A 22,016-nucleotide genomic window follows, 5' to 3' on the forward strand; every position below is an offset into this window, starting at 1 on the left:
ACAACCTTGTGAAGAAGGCAGGGAAATTATCACCTTAATTTTACATATAAAGAAATTGAAGCTCAAAAAGGGAAGTGACTTGTACAAGGTTCCATATCTATTTTAAAGATATATGTATACATAATTGTTAAAGTTCATTTTTAAAACTTTGAGTTCCCAATTCTCTCCCTTCTTCCTTCCCAACTCTCACCCTCATTGAGAAGGCAAGCAATTCAATGTAGGCTATAGATATATGCAATCATGCAAAAGATTTCTATTACAGTCATATTGTGAAAGACAATATAGACAAAAAAACTATCAAAAAAGAATAAGGGGGAAAAAGTATCCTTCAACTGGTATTCAGACACAATCATTTTTTTCTCTGATGACTGATAGCATTTTTCATCAAAAGTCCTTCAGAGTTGTCCTGGATCATTATATTGCTGAGAATAGCTGTTATTCCAAGTTGATCATTTTACAACCTTGCTGTTTTACTTTGCATCAGCTCACAACAGTTCTTTGAGTTTTTTCTGAGAGCATCTTATTATGGCACAATAGTATTAAATTATAATCATATAGCACAATTTGTTCAACTATTCCCCAATTGATATGTGCATCACCTCAATTTCTAAATCTTTGTCACCAGAAAAGAACTTCCATAAGTGTTCTTGTACATATAGGTCCTTTTCCTTTTTTTTTTTTTTACTTCTTTTAGGATACAGACTTTAAAGTAGTATGTATGGGTGGAAAGTTATGCATAGTTTTATAGCCCTTTGAGCAGTTTTAAATTGCCATACAGAATGGTTAAATCAGTTCACAATTCCACCAACAATTCATGAATGTCAATTTTCCTCTCCTCCCTTTCAACATTTGGCAACTCTGATAGGTATGAGGCAGTTCCACATTATTATTTTTTAAATTTACATTTTTCATTTGTCATTCCTTTTTTGTTTCTCTAATCAATTGTGAATTAGAGCATTTCCCCTCATATGTGATGGATAGTTTTGATTATTTCATCTAAAAACTGTTTATAACCTTTCGTTATTTATTAATTGATGAATGGTTCTTATTTTTGCAATTTTGACTTATACATTTGAGAAATGAAGAATTTTATGAAAAATTTGCTTCAAATTTTGTTCCACAGTTATTATTGTTAACTGTATTTTCCTCCATCCTATTTTCCCTTGTTTTTTCTATTCTCTCTCTTTTCACCTTGTGCCTTCTCAAAAGGGTTTTGTTTCTGATTATCGCCTCCTACAATCTACTGTCCCTTCAATCATCTGCTACCTCCTCCCCATTATCTCATCTTCTTCCCCTCTTACTTTCTGTAGGGTAAGATAGATTTCTACACCCATTTGAGTGTACATATTAGTCCTTCTCTGAGCCAATTCTGATGGGAGTTAAGGTTCTCTCACTTCCCCCCACCTTCCCATCCTCTTCATTATAGAAGTTTTTTTTTGCCTCTTTTATATGAGATGATTTGCCCCTTTTTACCTTTCTCTCTCAGTATATTCCTCTTTCGTGCCTTAATATTTTTATTCATATTCAACTCATGCCTATGTCCTCAATTTCCTTGTATTCATTCTAAGTGTCCTAATGATGAGAAAGTTCTTAGGCGTTACCCGTTTTGCTGGGTAGTGGATTCTTGGTTGTAAAACAGATTTTTGACCATCTAGAATATCATATTCCTTTCAATTATTTATTTTGTAAGGCAAATGGGATTAAATGGCTTGCCCAAGGCCACACAGCTAGATAATTATTAAGTGCCTGAGGCTGGATTTGAACTCAAGTACTCCTGACTCCAGGGCCAGTGCTCCATCCACTGTGCCACCTATCCACCCCTCCTTTCAATTCTTTAATGTAGAAACTGCTAAATCTTATATTATCCTTACTGTGACTCCATGATAATTGGATTGTTTCTTTCTGACTGCTTGTAATATTTTCTCCTTGAAGTGGGAGCTCTGGAAGTTGGCTATAATTTTCCTATAAGTTTCCATTTTGAGATCTCTTTCAGGAGGTGAGCCCTAGATTCTTTCAATTTCTATTTTATCCTCTGATTCCAGAATATCAGGCCAGTTTTCCTAGGTAATTTACTTATTTACTTATTTGCGTATTTGTTTGCGTATTCATTCATTTATTTATTTGTTTATTCATTCATTCATTCATTCATTCATTCATTCATTCATTCATTTGCAAGGCAGTGGAGTTAAGTGACTTGTCCAAGGTTACACAGCTAGGTAATTATAAATGTCTGAGACTGGATTTGAACTCAGGTCCTCCTGACTCCATGGCCAGTACTCTATCCACTATGCCACCTAGCTGCCCCTTCCTTGATAATTTCTTGAAAAGTGATGTTTAGGTTCTTTTTTGGATTATTGCTTTAAGGTGGTCCAGTAATATTTGAATTATCTCTCCTGACTCTATTTTTGTTTCTTGACTTCTCACAAAGTCATTAGCTTCCATTTACTCAATTTTAATTTTTAAGAAATTATTTTCTTTATTGAGCTTTTGAATCTTCCTTTTCATTTGAGCAATTCTATTTTTTAAAGCATTCTTCTCATTGACTTTTGTGCCTCTTTTACCTTTCTGCCTAGTCTCTTTTTTAAAGAGTTATTTTCTTTAGTTTTTTTTTTTTTTTTTTTTTGTGTGTGTGTGTTTGTGTCTTTACCAAGAAGTTGATATGTTTGGAGAAATTTCTTGAATCACTCTCATTTCTCTTCTCAATTTTTCTACCTCTCTTACTTGATTTTCAAAACACGTTTGGAGTTCTTCCGTGACCTAAGACCAAATCACATCTTTCTTTTTTTAATTTTATTTATTTTTTTAATTTATTTTTTATTCTCATTTTGTACAATTTTTTTACATTAATAAAATATTCTTGTTTACAAGTAAACAAAATACCCCTCCCCCCATGAATATAGATAGACTTCCTTGGGCAAAAGAAGTAAAGGGGAGAGAAAAAAATTAAAATAAAAAAAAATAGTAATAATTGTAGGTATGGCCAGGTGGCGCAATGGACGAAGCACCAGCCCTGGAGCCATGAGGACCCGAGTCGATATCCAGCCTCATAAACTCAATATTCACCCAGCCATGTGACATGCAAGCCACCTGATCCCTACTGCCCTGCAAAAACCAAAAAGAAGAAAAAAAAGATCCAAAATAAAATAAAATAGTAATAATAGTAGGGGTGGCTGGGTGGCAGACAGAGCATTGGCCCTTGAGCCAGGAGCACCTGGGTCCGAATCCGGCCCCAGACACCCAAAGATCACCCTGCTATGTAGCCCCAGGCAGGCCACCGCCCCAATTGCCCTGCACCCTCCCCCAAATAATAATAACAAAAAATGTGCTTCAGTCTTTGTTCCAACACCAACAACTCTGTCATGGGTGGATCACATTCTTTATGATAAGTCCATCGCAAAAGTTACTTCCATATTTTTCCAATGGTGTCATTGCTGATTGCAACTCCCTCCTTTCTTATTTCTCCACTACCATGTACTATATTTTCTCTCTCTTTTCACTCTGACTCTGCTGTAGGGTCTCTGAGTGGCGCAGCAGACAGATCCCTGGTCCTGGGGCCAAGAGGCCCTGAGCCCCTATACCACCCCTTAGGCCCAGCGTCCACCTGGCCCTATGGTCCAGGACAGGCCATCCAATCCCAGCCCCTTGCAAGAAGTAAAAAAGAAAATGTGTTATATCTGACCACTCTCCCCCCATGGTCCATCCTCTCCTCCTTTATTCACATCCCCACCCCTTCCCCCTGCTCCCCCCTCCTTCTTACTCCAGATTACCCCATTGAGTATATTTGCTGTTTCCTCTCCTAGCCATCTCTGATGAGAACAAAAGTTCCCTCATTCCCCCTTGCCTCCCCACTTCCATATCATTGCAATAGCTCATTGTAATAAAAAATCTTATTATATGAAATATCTTGGACTATTCTCCCTCTCCTTTTTCTTTCTCCTATTCCATTTCCCTTTTTTTCTATTGACTCCATTTTTATACCATATTTTATCTTCGAATTCAGCTTTCTCCTGTGCTTCAACTATAAAAACTCCCTCTACTTGCTCTATTAACTGAGAAGGTTCATAGTAGTATTATCAGTGTCATTTTTCTATGCAGTTCATGCTCATTAAGTCCCTCATATTTCCCCCCTCTCCTCCAATCTCCATGCTTCACCTGAGTCCTGTATCTGAAGATCAAACCTTCTGTTCAGCTCTGGCCATTCCAAAAGGAACCTTTGAAATTCCCCTGGTTCATTGAAAGTCCATCTTTTTCCCTGGAAGAAGACATTCAGCCTTGCTGGGTAGCTCATTCTTGGCTGCATTCTAAGCTCTTTTGCCTTCTAGTATATTGTATTCCAAGCCCTACGAGCTTCCAATGTAGTTGCTGCTAAGTCCTGTGTGATCCTGACTGCAGCTCCATGATATTTGAACTGTGTCCTTCTGGCTGCTTGTAATATTTTCTCTTTGACTTGGGAGTTCTGGAACTTGGCTATAATATTCCTGGGGGTTGGTTTTTTGGGATCTCTTTCTCGGGGGGGGGGATTGGTGGATTCTCTCCATTTCTATTTTGCCCTCTGCTTCTAGAATATCAGGGCAATTTTCCTGTAGTAATTCTTTGAAAATGATGTCAAGGCTCTTTTCCTGATCATGACTTTCAGGTATTCCAATAATTTTTAAATAATCTTTATTATTATTATTTTTATTATATTTATTATTATTAAATTATATTATATACAAATTATATATAAATATATATAATTATATAAATTATATTATATATAAAATATATAAATTATATTTATTATTAATTATCTGTTTTCCATATCAGTTGTTTGTTCAATGAGATATTTCACATTTTCTTCTAATTTTTCATTTTTTTGGTTTTGAAATATTGATTCCTGATTTATGGTAAATTCATCAATCTCCCTGAATTCTATTCTTTGTCTGAAGGATTTGTTCTCCTCAGAGAGTTTTCTTATCTCTTTTTCCATCTGGCCAATGTTGCTTTTTAAAGCATTCTTCTCCTCAATAACTTTTTGAACTGTTTTATCCATTTGACCTAAGCTGGTTTTTAGCATGCTATTTTCTTCAGCATTTTTTGGATTTCCTTGACTAAGCTGCTGACTTCATTTTCATGTTTTTTCCTGCATCTCCTTTCTTTTCCCAGTTTTTCTTCCAACTCCCTCATTTGATTTTCAAAGTCTTTTTTGAGCTCTGTCATAGCCTGAGCCCAATTTCTGTTTTTCTTGGAGTCTTTAGATGCAGGAGCTTGTGCTTCCTCATCTTCAGACTGAGTATTTTGATCCTTCTTGGGCTCATTTGCAAAATATTTCTCAATGGTCTTCCTCTTGTTTCTTTGCTTGCTCATTTTCCCAGCCTAAGCCTGTTTTTTGGGTTGTTTCCTGAACTTTTGGGACACTCCCACAAGGGTCTCAGTGTGTGAGGCTCTGTCCTCCCTCCTAGTCTGTGAATGACCATAAGCACCCCCCTCTGCCATGGGGCTGAGATGGGGGGGGCCCTGTTGTTCTTTGGGGGGGCATAGACTGGGATCAGGATCTGAATGTGGTCAGAGCCACAGAGTCCTGTTCCAGGGGCAGAGGACAGAGCTCAGCAGTCTCTCTCTCTTCACTCCCCTCCCTCAGCTCAATGGGCTCATGCCCTGGGGGCTCCTGCTTACTGGCTCTGCCTGCTTCTGTTTCTGGGACCAAGCTGCTCGCTGTGTGCCCTGAGGGCTGGGCACCACGTGCTTGCTCTGGCAGAGGTCCCCCACTGTTCCCACACTTTGTGCCTGGTGCTCCCTGGGGTGCAGCTCAAGAGTGTCCCCCGCTGCTGTGAGCTGCGGCTCCCAGCGCCCTGGCGCTGCCTCCGGGAGGCTGAAGTTCTTGCGCTGTGGCCACCCCTCCGGCGGGCTGCCCCTCAGACCCCGGGGACCAGAGCCTTTCTGCTCTTTTCCAGGTTACCTTGAGTAGGAGAACTGCCTCTCTGGGTCCCTTTGTGGGTTCTGTCTCTTGAAAGTTTAGTTAGAGTCCTTAGCTTATGAGTTTTTATCAGAGAGATCCTAAGACTTCGATCCCTTCCTGTCACCATCTTGGCTCCGCCCCCAAATCACATTTTTCTTAGGAGTTTTGGATGTAGGATCTTTAACTTTGTTATCTTTTTTTTCTGAGTCTGTATTTTGATCTTCCTTGTCATAAAAGTAATTTTATGTGATTAGATTTTTTTTATTGATTTTCCCATTTTCCCACCTTATGACATGATTTTTAACTCTGTTCAAGTGGCCCTCTGCTTTCAGGATAGAGGATTCAGTGAACCAAACTTCAGGATCTTTGATTTGCTGTTCCTAAAGACACTTCTAAGAACCTGTAAATTTTCAGTTCTTCTAAAGTGGGTATAATCTAAGGATCTGGCTTAGAGCAAGGATCTACTCTCCTGGCTTATGCTCTGGTTTGTGAGTGACCACAAATACTCTTTTCTGCCCTGTAACTAAGAGAAGGGTTCCCACTTTTCTGGATTAACAAGCTCTGATGTGCTACTGATCTGTGACTATCACACAGGACTGTGCCCTAGGTCTGAGTCTGGGCAAAGCACTATTCTTTCCTAATTCTAACAAAAAGGACACCTGTAATCTCCTTCTAAATTATATGACCTCCTTACTGTCTGTGGGGCTGAGAGCTCCCAAAGAAGCCAGTGCTACCACTGATTCAATCATATCAAGACCTGCTACTGATTGTTGGGATCTGGGAGATGTTGGAGAGTTGTTCTAAACTGTGCTTGTCTCTCACCCAGGTGAAAATTGCTTTAGGCAGGAAAATTGCTGCACTCTATCTTTCTGTGTGTTCTGTCACTTTAGAATTTGTTTAGTCATCATTTAAAGGTGTTTGGAAGAATGTGGAGGAGAGCTCCCTGCCTCTCCTCCACCATCTTGGCTCTGCCTCTCCCCATAGGTGTTAAAAGTGGAGGAACTAGATTTCCAACACAGGTCTCTGGATTCTAAACCCACAGTCCCTTAATTTCTCCTTCCTTGCTAGCCACACTATAGAGTATCTCCCAAACTGGAAACTAATACATGAAAGTAAAAGTAGTTGACCCAATAGAAAATATGCTGGACTTAATGTCAGGAAGACTTTGTGAATTTTAATTGAGTCTCAGATTTTCTAGCTATTTGATCCTGGGCAAGTCATTAACCCTGTTTGTCTTACATTCCTTATCTGTAAAATGAATTAGCGAAGCAATTAGTAAGCCTCTCCAGTATCTCTCCAAGAGAACTCCAACTGGGGCCATGAAGAGTCAGATACCACTTCAAAAAGTAAACAACAATGAAGCTACACATTTAAAAAAAAATGCCATATACCTACTGCAATAATTTCAAGATATGAAACTTCTCAAAAGTATTTGCAACATATTTCAATTTTTTTTGAAAGTGTGGTTGCTATACTTGTAGTTAATAAGCATAGGCAGTTTTAGCCATTCCATGAGTGCTAGGTTCCCAGTTCTTCTGGGTACTTCTGTGCTACTTAACTTTACATAGTTGATGTTTTTGTGTGTCTTAACAATTTCACTGATGTTATGCATTCTGAATCTCCCTATATCCCTGATGAATTCTGAAGCACTGCATGCTTAATCTTCAAGCTATGTGCTTACCTCTATTTTAAGGGCATTTAGGTGGTACTGTGGATAGATACTGACCTTGAAGTCAGGAGGATGGGAGTTCGGATCCAGGCTCAGACAGACACTTGATGCTTCCTAACTGTGTGATCTTGGGCAAGTCACTTAACCCTGACTGCCTCCTATCCAGGGCCACCTCCTGTCATCCTGATTCATATTTGACCACTAGACCTCAATGTCTCTGAAAGAAAAAGTGAGACTGGAGACTTAGTACAGCACCACCTCACTCAAACCCAATTCAGGTGCTTATCATGATATCATACCCTGATGTCATGGTCTTCTTTGAGAACAAAGGAAAAATATCATCATCATGATCATTACCTCTATGTGGCTTACTTCTTCAGGAGGAGGAATCAAGATGTTTCTTCAAACTTCATTAAACTCCCTCGGTGTGTATAGGAACAAACCTAATAGGCATGTGCATGGGCCTGATCAAGTAGAAAGGGAGAGAAGATGGGAAATTTATATTGACTAGTCCTGTCCATTTACAAGTGGTCATGATGTTCTAAATGTTTAAGTCTTGACTCTCTCTCTCTCTCTCTCTCTCTCTCTCTATATATATATATATATATATATATATATATATATATATATATGCACATATATGTATATATAAAATCTTGACTATGTATGTATATATATATATATATATATATATATATGATCAGATTATGAATAAAACAGTTCTCTGTGTTCTGGCTCATAACATGAATTGTGATATGATTCAGTTATTTTGGGAAACCCTTAAAATGGAGATTTTAGCCATTTCATTAACTCAGAATTGACATCTAAGATACTCCCACTTTACTAAACTGACTTGGGTATTTGAGAATATACATTAGAAAAAAAAATTGACATCTGCCAGAATGGAAAAGCAAAAGAAACAGTAATAACTGAAAAAAGTGCTGGATCAGGGAGAAAGAAAATAAAAATAAAATATTCACCAGATTTGGAATTGTCTTAAACTAAGGTTCATTTTAGATGGAAACACTTAACGGAGCTAACAAGGTTTTTAGAGAGTGATATCTTGATTGATCCCAGATTTCTGAGATATTTATTCCAAATCAGTCTGTGCTATTTTAAAAATCATATTATTGAAGCTTAATAGCTGGAGCTACTTAAGGGATGAATTCTTTTAAATAGAACACCTTTATTTATTTTTCAGAGAAGACAGTAAACTACAAAATGTTTATATCTCTTATAAAGAAAGGCAAAAACATTTGGCTGACTTCTACTTGGGTTAATTAGAGGTATATTGAATGAAAATGTCAATAATATTTTGCCATTTAAATGATGTCAATTTCTGATGGAGGATAAGGAACTAAAGATTTATTTTGAAGATAGTTTCAGTTAGCTTTGTCCCATATCAGCAAAGCTTACATTAGTTGTGCCCGAATGACTTGGAACTCTAAACCTGATTTCTCAAGAATTGAAACTTCTGACTCTAAAGGACTCTGAATAAACCTCTAAGAACAATATTCAATGGCTATCCATAGAGACTGAAATTATGTGACTAAGCAAGGGATAGTGTTACCAGATATGGTTGTGTGTTTTGATTTGGAAGTAGGTCTAGAGACAGCAGGTAGTACTGGGCATGATTGTGGGAAGCTTATAGTTATTTCTCTGCTTTCATAGTAATATTGAAATGTGTTTGGTCCATGTAGTGTGACAAAAGCTAATTATTTTGTTTTGTAAATAACTCTATTGAGCAGAACACAGAGTTGAGTAGGAATTATATATTTGTGCATATGTAAGAGGAGCTTATAGTGGTGGTGGATTAAGGTAAGATTGTTAAATTATTCCTTCACCTAGGATAGAGGAGATGCACTATTTTACTCTGTAATTATACCTCTGGTATTAGGTAATAGGGACTAGATCTAAGAAGTTATTTGAATAAGCAACACTCATGTGAGGAAATTGGGTCTACCAATGTAGTTTAGAACTTTCTCTACACTTTGTAAACTTAGAGAGTTTTCAAAAGTATGGAAAATTTAAATTATTTTTTTAATGTTCAAAATAAATTTATTTATTTATTTTTTAATTTTAAAATTTCCCCCCATATGTCACTATATCACTCCTTTCCCCTCATCCCCCACAGCAGGTAGGTAGTTTATTAGTCATTTATTTTTTGCAAGGCAGTGGGGTTAAGTGACTTGCCCAAGGTCACAAAACTACATAATTATTAAGTGTCTGAGACTGGATATGAACTCAGGTATTTCTGAATCCATGGCTGGTGCTCTATCTGCTGTGCCAAATCTCTGGAAATTCATGACTTTTTTATTTCTCCATATGAATTTACTTACAGCTTTTTCTAATTTGTTAAAGTAGTTTTTTGGAATTTTCAATGGTAGGGCACTAAATAAGTAGTTTAATTTAGGTAGAATTGTCATTTTTATTATATTAGCTCAGCCTATCCATGAGCAAGTGATATTTGCCCAATTTTTAAAATCTGATTTTATTTGTGAGAGAAGTATTTTGTAGTTGTTTTCATAAAGTTTCTGAGTTAGCCTTGGCAGGTAGACTCCGAAGTATTTTATATTGTTTGAGAGAGAAGATGGGAAATTTATATTGACTAGTCCTGTCTATTTACAAGTAGTCATGATGTTCTAAATGTTTAAATCTTGACTCTCTCTCTCTCTCTCTCTCTCTCTCTCTCTCTCTCCATATATATATATATATATATATATATATATATATACATATATATATAAAATCTTGACTATGTATGTATATATATATATATATATATATATATATATATATATATATGATCAGATTATGAGTAAAACAGTTATAGATATATGTTCTCTGTTCTGGCTCATAAGATGAATTGTGATATGATTCAGTTATTTTGGGAACCCCTTAAAATGGGATTCTCTTTGTAGCTCTTGTTGCTTTATCTTGCTATTAATATATAGAAATGCTGAGGATTTATGAAGGTGTTTATATCCTGCGACTTTTCTAAAGTTGTTAATTGAGGGGCGGCTAGGTGGTACAGTGGATAGAGCACTGGCCTTGGAGTCAGGAGTACCTGAGTTCAAATCCAACCTCAGACACTGTAATTGCCTATCTGAGTGACCTCGGGCAAGTCACTTAATCTCATTGCCTTGCAAAATCAAAAGCAAAATAAAAAAAACTTAGACATTATCTATTGTTTTTCCTTCAATATCCAATCCAAAATCCATTTATTCTTCCTCTAAAGTTCCTAATTGTTTATAGTTGGGTTTTTTTGGATGATTTTTAGGATACTCTAGGTATACTGTCATGTCATGGGCAAAGAGTGAGAGTTCGTTTCTTCCTTCCAAATTCTAATTCCTTCATTTTTTTTTTTCTTCTCTGAAGTCAACATTTCTAACACAATATTAAATAGTAGTGGTGATAATGGGCATCATTGTTTCACCCCTGATCTTATTGGGAATGCTTCCAACCTATCTCTGTTGCATATAATGTTTGTTGATGGTTTCAGATAGATATTGCTTATCATTCTAAGGAACACATGCTTTCAAGTGGTTTTAGTCGGAATGAATGTTGTATTTTGCCAAAGACTTTTAAAGCATCTATTGATTTAATCATATGATTTCTGATAGGTTTGTTATTGCTATACTTAATTAAACTAAAAGTTTTCCTAATATTGACCCAACCTTGAATTTTTGGGATAAATCCTGCTTGGTTATAGTCTCTTATCCTAGTGATAACTTGCTGTAATCCCTTTGCTAAGATTTTATTTAATATTTTTGCAAAATGATTCATTAGGAAAATAGGTCTACAATTTTCTTTTTCTGCTTTGACTCTTCTTGCTTTTGGCATCTACACCATAATGGTGTCATAGAAAGAGGCAGAGTTCCATCATCACCTATTTTGCTAAGGTGTTTATAAAGAATTGGAACCAATTGTTTCTTAAATGTTTTTTTCCTTAGTTTTTACAAGGCAATGGGGTTAAGTGGCTTGCTCAAGGCCACATGGCTAGGTAATTATTAAGTATCTGAGGCCGTATTTGAACTCAGGTACTCCTGACTCCAAGGCCAGTGCTCTATCCACTGCACCACCTAGCCACCCAAACTGTGCCACCTAGCCGCCTTCCTTAAATGTTTAAGAGAATTCATTTGTGAATTTGTCTGGCCCTGGAAATTTTTTCTCAAGGAGTTCAATAATAGCTTGTTGAATTTTTTTTCTGAGTTAGGGTTATTTAAATATTTAATTTCCTCTTCATTTAACCTGGGCAACTTATACTTTTGTAAATGTTAATCCATTTCACTTAGACTATCAAATTTATTAGCATACAGTTGGGCAAAATAATTCTGCATTGTTACTTTAATTTTCTCCTCATTGGTGGTGAGTTCACTTTTTCATTTATGATACTGGTTATTTCATTTTCTACTTTCTTTTAATCAAATTAGCCAGAGGTTTATCAATTTTATTGTTTTTTCATAAAACAAGCTATTAGCTTTATTTATTAATTCTATAGCTTTCTTGCTTTTGATTTTATTAATTTCTCCTTTAATTTTTAGAATTTTGGGGTGGAGCCAAGATAGTGGCATAAAGGCAGAATTTCCTGGGAACTCCATCCCAAAAAAACTCCCAAAGCCTTCAAATTATGACTCTAGTCAAAATTTAGAGGGGTAGTTCCCACAGAAAGACTGAATGATACATTTTCCCAGTCCAAGATAACTTGGAAGTTCCACAAGAAAGGTGTGTTTTGCCAAGACTGGGAGCTGGAAAAAGCCCTGGTAGCAGCACAGTCTGGGAACAGCTTGAAGGGGCAGGGAGAGAATTCTGCTACACCAGAATGAGTGTGGAGTGAGGAGCACTGTCTGCAGAACCTGCAGCGAGAACTGGGAGAAACCAGCCTACACCTCTAGTGCATAGCCCACAGACGGTAAGGGGGTCAGGGGAGACTTCAGAAATTTCTCTGCTCTGCCTGTGGTCAAGATTCTGCTGTTTGCCCACATTCAGATCCAGGTTGCCAAGCAAGGCGCCTCCTTACAGCTCTATGGCAGAGGGAAGTGCTGTGGTCATCTACATATCAAAGCACAGGCAAGACAGCATAAGACCTTGGATGATTAAAGGTCCCAGTGGGGTGTCCAAAAAACCCCCAAAGTTTTGGAAGTTCTGTAAATTAGTCTTGGACTGAATAAATGAGCAAACAACAGCACAAGAAGAATCTGACCATAGAAAATTCCGTTAGTCCCATGGAAGATCAAAACACATACTCAGATGATGACAAAATAGAAGCTTCCATATCCAAAACCTCCAAGAGAAATAGAAAATGGGCTCAGACTAAGCTAAGAAATTTCACATAAGAGTCAAGAAAAAGTTTTTTCAATGGAGTGGAATGTAGGAAGGCAAGGGGGAATGAGTGAGCCTTCATTCTCATCAGAAATGACTGAGAGAAGAAATAACTACACACTTAATAGGGTATAGAAATCTATCTTACCCCAGAGAACACTGAGAAGAAAGGGATGGGATATAGGGGAATGGGGGGGAGGGAAGGGGGGGATAGGTGATAGAAGAGATTGAAGATTGTGGGAGAGGTTACTCAGATACAACACACCTTTGGACAGGGCCAGGATGAAAGGAGAGAGAGAAAATAGAATAAATGAGAGTGGAGAGAAATAGAATAGAGAGAATTACAGCTAGAAATAGCAACTGCAGGAAAAATATTTTCTTTTCTGGTGGACTTATGATAAAGAAAGCAGTTCACCCCAGAGACAGAGCCATTGGAATCTGAACACAGCTGAAGTACATTTTTTTCTCTCTCACTATTCTTGAGGTTTTTCCATCTTTTTTTGGGGGGGGGAGGGGGGTTATGTTTACTTTTATAATAAAATTATTGTAATAATATAAAATAAATAAATCTAGATCCTTCATTGAAAAAAATTTGAATTTCTAATTTGGTATTTAATTGGGAGCTTTCAATTTACTCTTTCTCTAATTTTTTAGTTGCATGTTTACTTTATTGATTTCTTCTTTTTCCAATTTATTCATGTAAGTGTTGAAAGATATAATATATCCCCCAATAATTGCCTTGGCTGCATCACATAAATTTTGGTAGGTTGTCTCATTATTATCATTATCTAGGATGAAAATCATTGATTCTTTCTACAATTTGCTGTTTGATCCACTCATTCTTTAAAATGAGGTTGTTTAATTTCCAATTAATTTTAGGTCTATCTCTCCCTGGCCCATTATAGCATCTGATTTTTCTTCCATTATGATCTGAGAAGGATGTATTCACTATTTCTTCCTTTCTGCATTTGATTATTAGGTTTTTATGGCCTAGTATATGGTCAATTTTTGTGTAAGTGCCATGTACTGCAGGGAAAAAGTATTTTCCTTTCTATTTCCAAAGATTTATCATGTCTAGGTTTTCTAATATTCTCTTTACCTCCTTAACTTCTTTCTTGTTTATTTTATGGTTAGATTCATCTTAATCTGAGAGCAGGAGGTTGAGTTCTCCTATCAGTAGAGTTTTGCTGTCTATATCATCCTATAAGTCATTCAGCTTCTCCTCTAAAAATGTATTTTTGTAGCTGTTTTGTCTGAGATAAGGATTGCTACCCCTGCTTTTTTCATCAGCTTAAATATAATATATTTTACTACAACCTTTTACCTTCACTCTATTTGTATCTCTCTGCCTCAATTGAGTTTCTTGTAAGGAGCATATTGTAGGGTTCTAGTCTGCTATTTATTTATGTTTTATGGGAGAGTTCATCTCATTGATATTCAAAGTTATAATTACTCTTTATTGCTATCTCCATGCTATCTTCCCTCTGTTTATATCTTTTGTCTTTTTTCACATTATCCACATTCCCCATTATTTTGTTTCTAAATACCTCCACCTTCAGTATATTTACACCCTTGTATCCAAACACCCTCCCCTTTCTTTCCCCTTTCCTTTACCACTTCTTCCTTCTGTTAGTTCCTCTTTTCCTCCTCCCTCCCCCTTTCCCCTTTTAATATTTTAAAGGTAAGATAAGTTTCTCAGCTTAACTGAATGTGTGTGTGTGTGTGTGTGTGTGTGTGTTACACAAATCTTGGCCTAATCTGATGAGAGTAAGATTCTGGGGGTTCTCACCTCCTCCCTTCTTCCTCTCTATTGCAATAGGTCCTTTGGAGGTTGATTGTGGATTGAGATGGGAAGTTGAGGAGAGGGATGGGAAGACACTTGGAGGGGTGGGTGAAATGGGGGGCTTCAAGAGAGATGAGAAGGGATAGATTAAAAAGAGATATGGAGAAAGAAATGAGTGAATAAAATAAGATGGAGAAAATACACAAATAATAATTGTAACTTTGTATGTGAATGGGGATGCTTATCACACTTCTCTTTGTAGTGGCAAAGAACTGGATATTGCAGGGATCCCCATCAATTGGGGAATGACTGAACAAGGTGTAGTATATGGTTGTGAAGGAATAATATGATATTATTAGAAATGATGAGCTCGATCTTCGAAAGGAATGGAAACATACATAAAATGGTGAAGAGGGAAATGAGTAGATCCAAGAGACCATTGTATACAGTAATTGCAATATTTAAGAACAATTTTGAATGACAGTCATTTTGACTTTTAAATATATATATATTTTCTTCCATCCTCTCTTCCCATCCCTTTACCTGAGTGGCAAACATTCAGGTTATCACTGTACATACATATTTTTGATAAACATGCTTATAAATTAGTTACTTTTGGCATGATGAATTAGGATTAAGGGAAAGAGATTCATAAGAGATAATTTTTATAATGTGTTCATCAGATTCTGAAGGGTTGTTTTGTTTTGCTTTGATTTTTTTCCTTGGCATGGAGATAATATTGTCCATAGCTGGTCTAATACTAATCCTAGCTCTCTAAACTGCTGAGAGAAATTGCTTCCATCAAGGCTGTTCATCTCACAATGTTATTGGTAATGTGACTTTGCTGTCTTAGTTCTCCTCCCTTCACTCAGCATCAGATCTTGTTAGTCATTCCATGCTTCTTTAGAGTTCAACCATTTATGGTTTCTTAAAGAAAAATAATATTTCATAGTATTCATGTACCCTAACTTGTTTAGCCATTCCCCAATCAATGAGCATCCCCTCAATTTCCGATTCTTTGCCACTACAAAAAGAACTGCTATGAATATTTTGGAACATGTAGGGCTTTCCCCATTTTTTATAATTTCTTCTGGATAGAGATGTAGAATTGGAATTGCTGTGTCAAAAGGTATGAACAGTTTTTTTGTTCTTTGGACATAGTTCCATACTGCTCTCCAGAATGGTTGGATCTGTTCATATCTTTACCAGTAATATATCAAAAGCCTCCCACAACCTCTCCAACATTTTCCCCTTTTCTCATCTTGGCCAATCTGAGAAATATTGTTTTAATTTGCATTTCTCTAATCAATAATGGTTTGGAGCATTTTTTCATATGATCATTATTTCTTTATTTGAAAACTTTCTGTTCATATCCTTTGAACATTTATCAATTAATGACTTCTAACAAATACATATAAGTTAAAAGTACACATGAAGAAAGATACTATCTATTATCCAGAGAAAGAAATGATAAATAAAGGTTTGTATAGAATTATATATATGTGTATATATATATATATAAATATATATAAAAATAGATATTGTAGCTATCTCTTGGGTAGGGGGCTGAGAGGGAGGAAAGAAAAAAACAGAAAAAGGTGAATTTTACATGATAACTTTGTTGTATATTTGGAGAGAATAGCAAGTTGTACTTGGTAGATTTGCAGTTTTATGGGTAATCATCTTTATTTTATTTCCTTGTCTAATGGAAATACTTGTTTTGTTCAGTGAACTGAAAATAACATAAAGTAAAATAAAATAAATTATTGATGTAAATCCAAATTGTAGAAATAAGCAGAAATCTAAATGAATAAGCACTTGACATCTAGGAGGTTTCAGGTTAAAATCAGGAAACCTAGATAATGGGAAATTCATGTAGGATTGAGATAACAGAGTTTAGAATGAACCAACAGCAAGACTGAACCAGATTTGAGAACTGCTGATATAAAATTATTTGTATCCCCCACCCTCCCCATACACCTGAAAATTATGTCAATATTAATCCCAGAGTGTGAAATGAATGTGACTGATATTTTTCCAGTATGTGAGTGTTTCTGTTGTGATTTGAGAAATTCTGGATAGAGTCAAGCAGACCATTATAATGACTATAGAAACCTGAGTCCTTGTGTTCCTTCCCATAACTTTCTTTAGCTTTCCTTTATTTCTTCTTTCTTTGTTTCTTTGTTTCTATCTTTCTTTCTTCACTTTAAACCATAGAGAACTGAATGACTGTGGCAAATTGAAGCACATCACATTTGTTATTCCATTGGAGATGACAAGTGGGAAAAATACATTCTAACAGCATTAGAAAGAGTGAAAACAAGGCCAAAACATTAGTTACTATATATCATTTGATCATCTTATCTTTTTCACTGCTACCTTCCTCCCTCCCTCCATCTATCCTTCATCTTTGCTACTGGAGTGGTCAAGAAATCTTAGTGAGTAAAAGAACCTCAAAATCATCTAATTCAGCCAATATTTGAAAAAAACTGTCACACTCCTCACTCCTCTGCTTTGTACTTTGGTGACATCAAAAGCATTATTAGTAATAGCCCTCTTTCAGGACTCTGAGTACCCAACATACCAGGTAGAACATTTCCTTGATTCTGCAGATGTGTGGAATTAGTTTGGGATTGTGAAAGGAATACCAGATTTAGATCTTATCTATAAGGGTCTCCAGTAAACAACTCCCCAGGTTTCTTTCAATTCTAAAGTCATGACTTTAGGACCCATATCTTATGCAAATAGTTAACTTACAATTCACCTGTATACATGTTCAGATAAAGAATTCTTAAGACAACATCAAAAAAAAGACTAATGAGAAATAATGGAAAACATCTAATATCTGCTAGCTTTGCTTTATGTAATAATAATAGGCATTTATTTTTCACACGCAATGCATATGACTTCTGTTTCAACCTGTCTCAAGGTTACTTTTTTATTAAGTGACAGGCTGCACTTTGGTCTTGGCAGGAATTCTTAATATAAGGATCTGAGAGTTGGCTCTTTGATTGAGGGTTTCCATGCTCATGTTCTTTGTTTTTTGCCATTTGGCTCAACACATTTCATTGCTTCATCATTGTTAAATGCTGAGGGTGGCTCCATTCAATGTATGTAATGTCGTAAGTGGAATTGAAACTAACCACAATCTCTAATCTGAAGTGACTGCTGTTCTCAAATGAGGTAATTGTGAAGGTTATCAATGACCCTACTGAACAGTTACAGGAAAGGGGAACTTTGGGCCCCTCTTCTATTCAAATTTTCCTATTGTATTGGGTTTTATGATTCCTCTTTGAATAACCATTTGAAAAAAAGAACTCAGTGGAAGTACAAATTCAGATGTACCTTATTCTCCTTAATATGTCTGCTTGAGTTTTAGAATTTTGCTAGAATCCATTGGGGGGGACACCTTGAAAAAGAGGGCATCTTTGCTGTATATATGGATTCACCCACAGGTTCAAAATGCAAATTAACAATCATTTTGTACTTGTTTGCCAAAATTGCTCTTGAGTGTATTATTAGACCAACTTTTCTAGGCAGGCATGAAAAGAAGCTTTGTGACTGGTTAGACCCAACAACAGCAGCACAATTAGAAGGTTTTTGAAAAGATTTTGCTGTTACTTTAAAACCTTACTAATGTGTTAGAAATTGTTTAATTTCCATTAGAACTGATATTACAAGAAAAGAGAGTTCTGAAAGAGAAAATAATAAGACCAATTTGTCCTTTGACATCTGCATTTGTGTGTCTGCACTGCTGGAGTTTCTCTGAGATGAATGTAAAATGTAATTAGACCATAAGCATGATTTTTTAAATGTGAAATTACACTGAAAAAAATCATCTATGGAAGATTCATGGTAAAAAAAAAACCACACAGACAGCCACAGAGAACTAAGGGATGTAGATGGGCTGTTTTGGAAGCAATGAAATAAACCCAGAAATGAGCCTGGAAATTAATTAATTATTAAAATAATATGGCAAAGCACAGGTGAATATTTTAATGATTAAAAAACAATCCTGATAATTCTTTTGTTTCCCCTGATACTCCTGGGAGTTGGATCACATTCATTATTATGAAGACCAACCAGAACAACAAGAGAGATAACTTTTTGTCTCAGATCAGAGACATAGGAAAGATTAGTTAATCAGGGGCCAGAAGAGAGGTGCTTTAAATAGATATTTAAAATCAGTTAGGATTTATGAAAGATAACTTTATTTTAAAAAACTTAAAATAATGGATCATCTTTTTAAATATTAAAAAAGCTCTTAAAATCCATCTTTGAGTTTTTAAAATAAGCTGAGAATATTCTCATAAATATTCCTTGTAATGCATATGGGTTTAATAATTTTTGGAATCAGAATATATGTATATAATTTTAAAATTTTTATCAACTCAAAACAATTTAGGTCTTGTCACTTTTCATTACCCAAAAAAACCCAAAACTGATTCTTGGTGTAATAAATAAATTGAGGAATTCTTAATCTAAGTATTATTTGCATTTGGTCCATTTGTGTATGTTTTTTTTTGTTCTCTATAAATATGTCACAGTGAAATATGGCTCTGATACTTTGAAATTCTTTTTCTCAAATACAGTAGGCATAGGAAATATTTTGTTTGTGGTGTGTCTCATTGCCTTGTGTTGGAAGAAACTGTTTTCAGATGTCATTCTGAGTAATGTGATAGCTTAACATAAGGATTGCATGAAATGTTTCAGTTCTTCCAGAGAACTAATGCAGATTTGTAAAATAAATGTTTGCTGAAAATATTGCCTACTGCACAGCTTTTTGTAATGAAAGACAGCCTCAATCAATTCATTCCCTTAATTATGGAAGGAGAGATTTGTGAGTATTTTTCTTTTATTAGTTGGCAATCAAAGGGATTTCTGCAGGACAAATCTCAAAGGGATGGTTTTGTAGGGAGTGATGGTATAGAGATGTTGGGAAATGATTCAAGAATAGGTCATAGAAAAACCTGAGGAAGGAAAAAAGTATCATAGAATTTCAGAGGAAGCTTCAAAGGCTGTCTATTCCAACTCCTAACAATAGAAAGAATCCTTTCTACAAAAATCCCAGGGATTTTGATTAAAGGCTTACAATCCTAGAGAACCTATTATCTTCCAAGTCTGTTCATTTGGAATTGGAACAATTATTATTATTGCTAGGAAGTTATTTTTTCTGATGTAGTATCTAAATTTGACTTGTAAATACCATCCAGAAGGGGTGTCTGATTTGTCCTCTAGGGCATGTTGAGGAAGTAAAATTGAACTAGGAAGAGCAATAAGTGATTATATTAGAGAAAAAGAAACATGTGATGGAAGAGAAAAAGAGTCCATCCACCTGGATTATCCCAGACATGTCAAAAGTCCTAGAATTAAAAAAAATAGAAAATTGAAATGATCATATAAAAGCATATATGATGAACACGTAGATGACAGAAGAAAGTGGAAACTTAACTTCTTGTGAGAATTTTAAAATTGGCTTATTAGAGCCCAAGTTGGAATTTATTGATGCTTGATGACTCAGTAATTAAGAAAAAATACCAAATCTATGAAGAGAGACAAGGTTAATTTTCTTACTAGTATAAATTTTTTTTCTGGTAAAAGCTATTCCCATTGGATGTTGGAAGCATATTAATTGGTACCACTCAAGTATTGTTTCCCGAGGCTCTATACTCCCATCAGTTTCTATCCTCTATTCCTCCCTTGGTAACCTCAAATGCTGTCATGGATTTAATTATCTCTCTGCAGATGACTGTGAAATTGCATATCCAATTCCAATCCCTCTTCTGATCTGTAATTCTAAATATTCAACTAAAAGATTGCCATCTTCACCTGGAACTTCTGCTTGTACCTCAAGCTTAACATGTCTAAAACTGATAATCTTCACACCCTTTGAAGTTAACATTTGGTTCCTATAATGTCACTATCATTCTCTCAGTTACATAGGTTTGAAACTTTGTTTTTTTTTTCCCCTCTCTTTCAGTCCACTAAGTCAATCAATTCTATTTTATCACCAAAATATTTCTTAAATTTCTGGTCACCAGTTCCAAATCTGTTTCTTCTCCACTATGGCCATCCTCATCTTCCTCCCATGAGTTACCAAATCTTACCTGTAGCCAGCCCTCCATGCTACTTTCTGAGCATCTCTAAATTATGCCGTCTCTCTTCTTTGCCATATTCTATTTCCCCTTTTCTCTTCCTCCATTTGAATGTATAAGCTCATTGAGGACATGGAATATCTTGCTATTTTGTGTTTATGTCTACAGCACTTAGCATAGTTCTTGAACATATTAAGTGTTTAATGTTCTCTACTCCAACATTAACATTACTCTCCATTTCATTGTAGGCATAACTCTAAGTGTAAGGAAGTCTTTTCTTACATCCAGTTTAAATTTGCCTAATTGTCTAACTTCTGCTCAATGCTTCTAATTCTACATTTGGAAGTTACTTAGACCCTAATAAAAAGTAAAATAGTTGTCTTTTTGTCTCCACATCTTGCACTTGTGAAACGATTTCTTAAATCCAAGAATGAGACTTTGAATTTATCTCTAGTTTCTTCACAAATTTATGCCTTTATTTTATCTTTTAAAGATATTTTTGGATTCTAACTCTTATCTAGAATGTAAGTAACCTTTACCATTTTTGTATCATTTGTAGATTTTATAAATATATTAACTATAGTTCCCTTTTCAGGATGTTGTTTCCTCTTATGTAAACTATTTTTTTTTTTGGTTTTAAATCTTAGTTTTATTCTAAATTGTGTGATCTTGGGAAAATCATTTCCTAAGTCTCTTTTATTTTCTTTTTTAAAAAAGTATTTATTTATTTTCATCCATATGCACCTGTATAATTTTAAGCTACAAAATTTCCTTCCAATCTCCCTTACTAGCCCGTCCGCTCAGCAGCAAGCAGTCAGGTTAGCAGTGTACATGCATATTTTAGATTAGCATGTTTACATATTGTCATTTTTAGTATGAGGAATTAGGACTAAGGAAAAGAAATGAGATAATTTTTATAAAGTGTTGATGAGATTCCGAAGGCTTGATTTTTCTTTTTCTTTTTCTTTTATTCTTCCTCTGGATGGGAATAACATTGTCTATAGCCAGTATAATACAGTTGTCCTAGCTCTCTTAACTGCTGAGAGGAGCTGTTTCTATCAAGGTTGTTCATCTTAGTGTTGTTGTTGATGTATACATTGTACTCTTGGTTCTGCTCCATTTGCTCAGCATCAGATCTCATAAGTCATCCCATGCTTCTCTAGAGTCTGACCATTTATGTTTTCTTATAGAACAACAATATTCCATAGT

The sequence above is a fragment of the Macrotis lagotis genome, chromosome 5, assembly GCF_037893015.1.
Source record: "Macrotis lagotis isolate mMagLag1 chromosome 5, bilby.v1.9.chrom.fasta, whole genome shotgun sequence".
In the NCBI taxonomy this organism is placed as follows: Eukaryota; Metazoa; Chordata; class Mammalia; order Peramelemorphia; family Peramelidae; genus Macrotis; species Macrotis lagotis.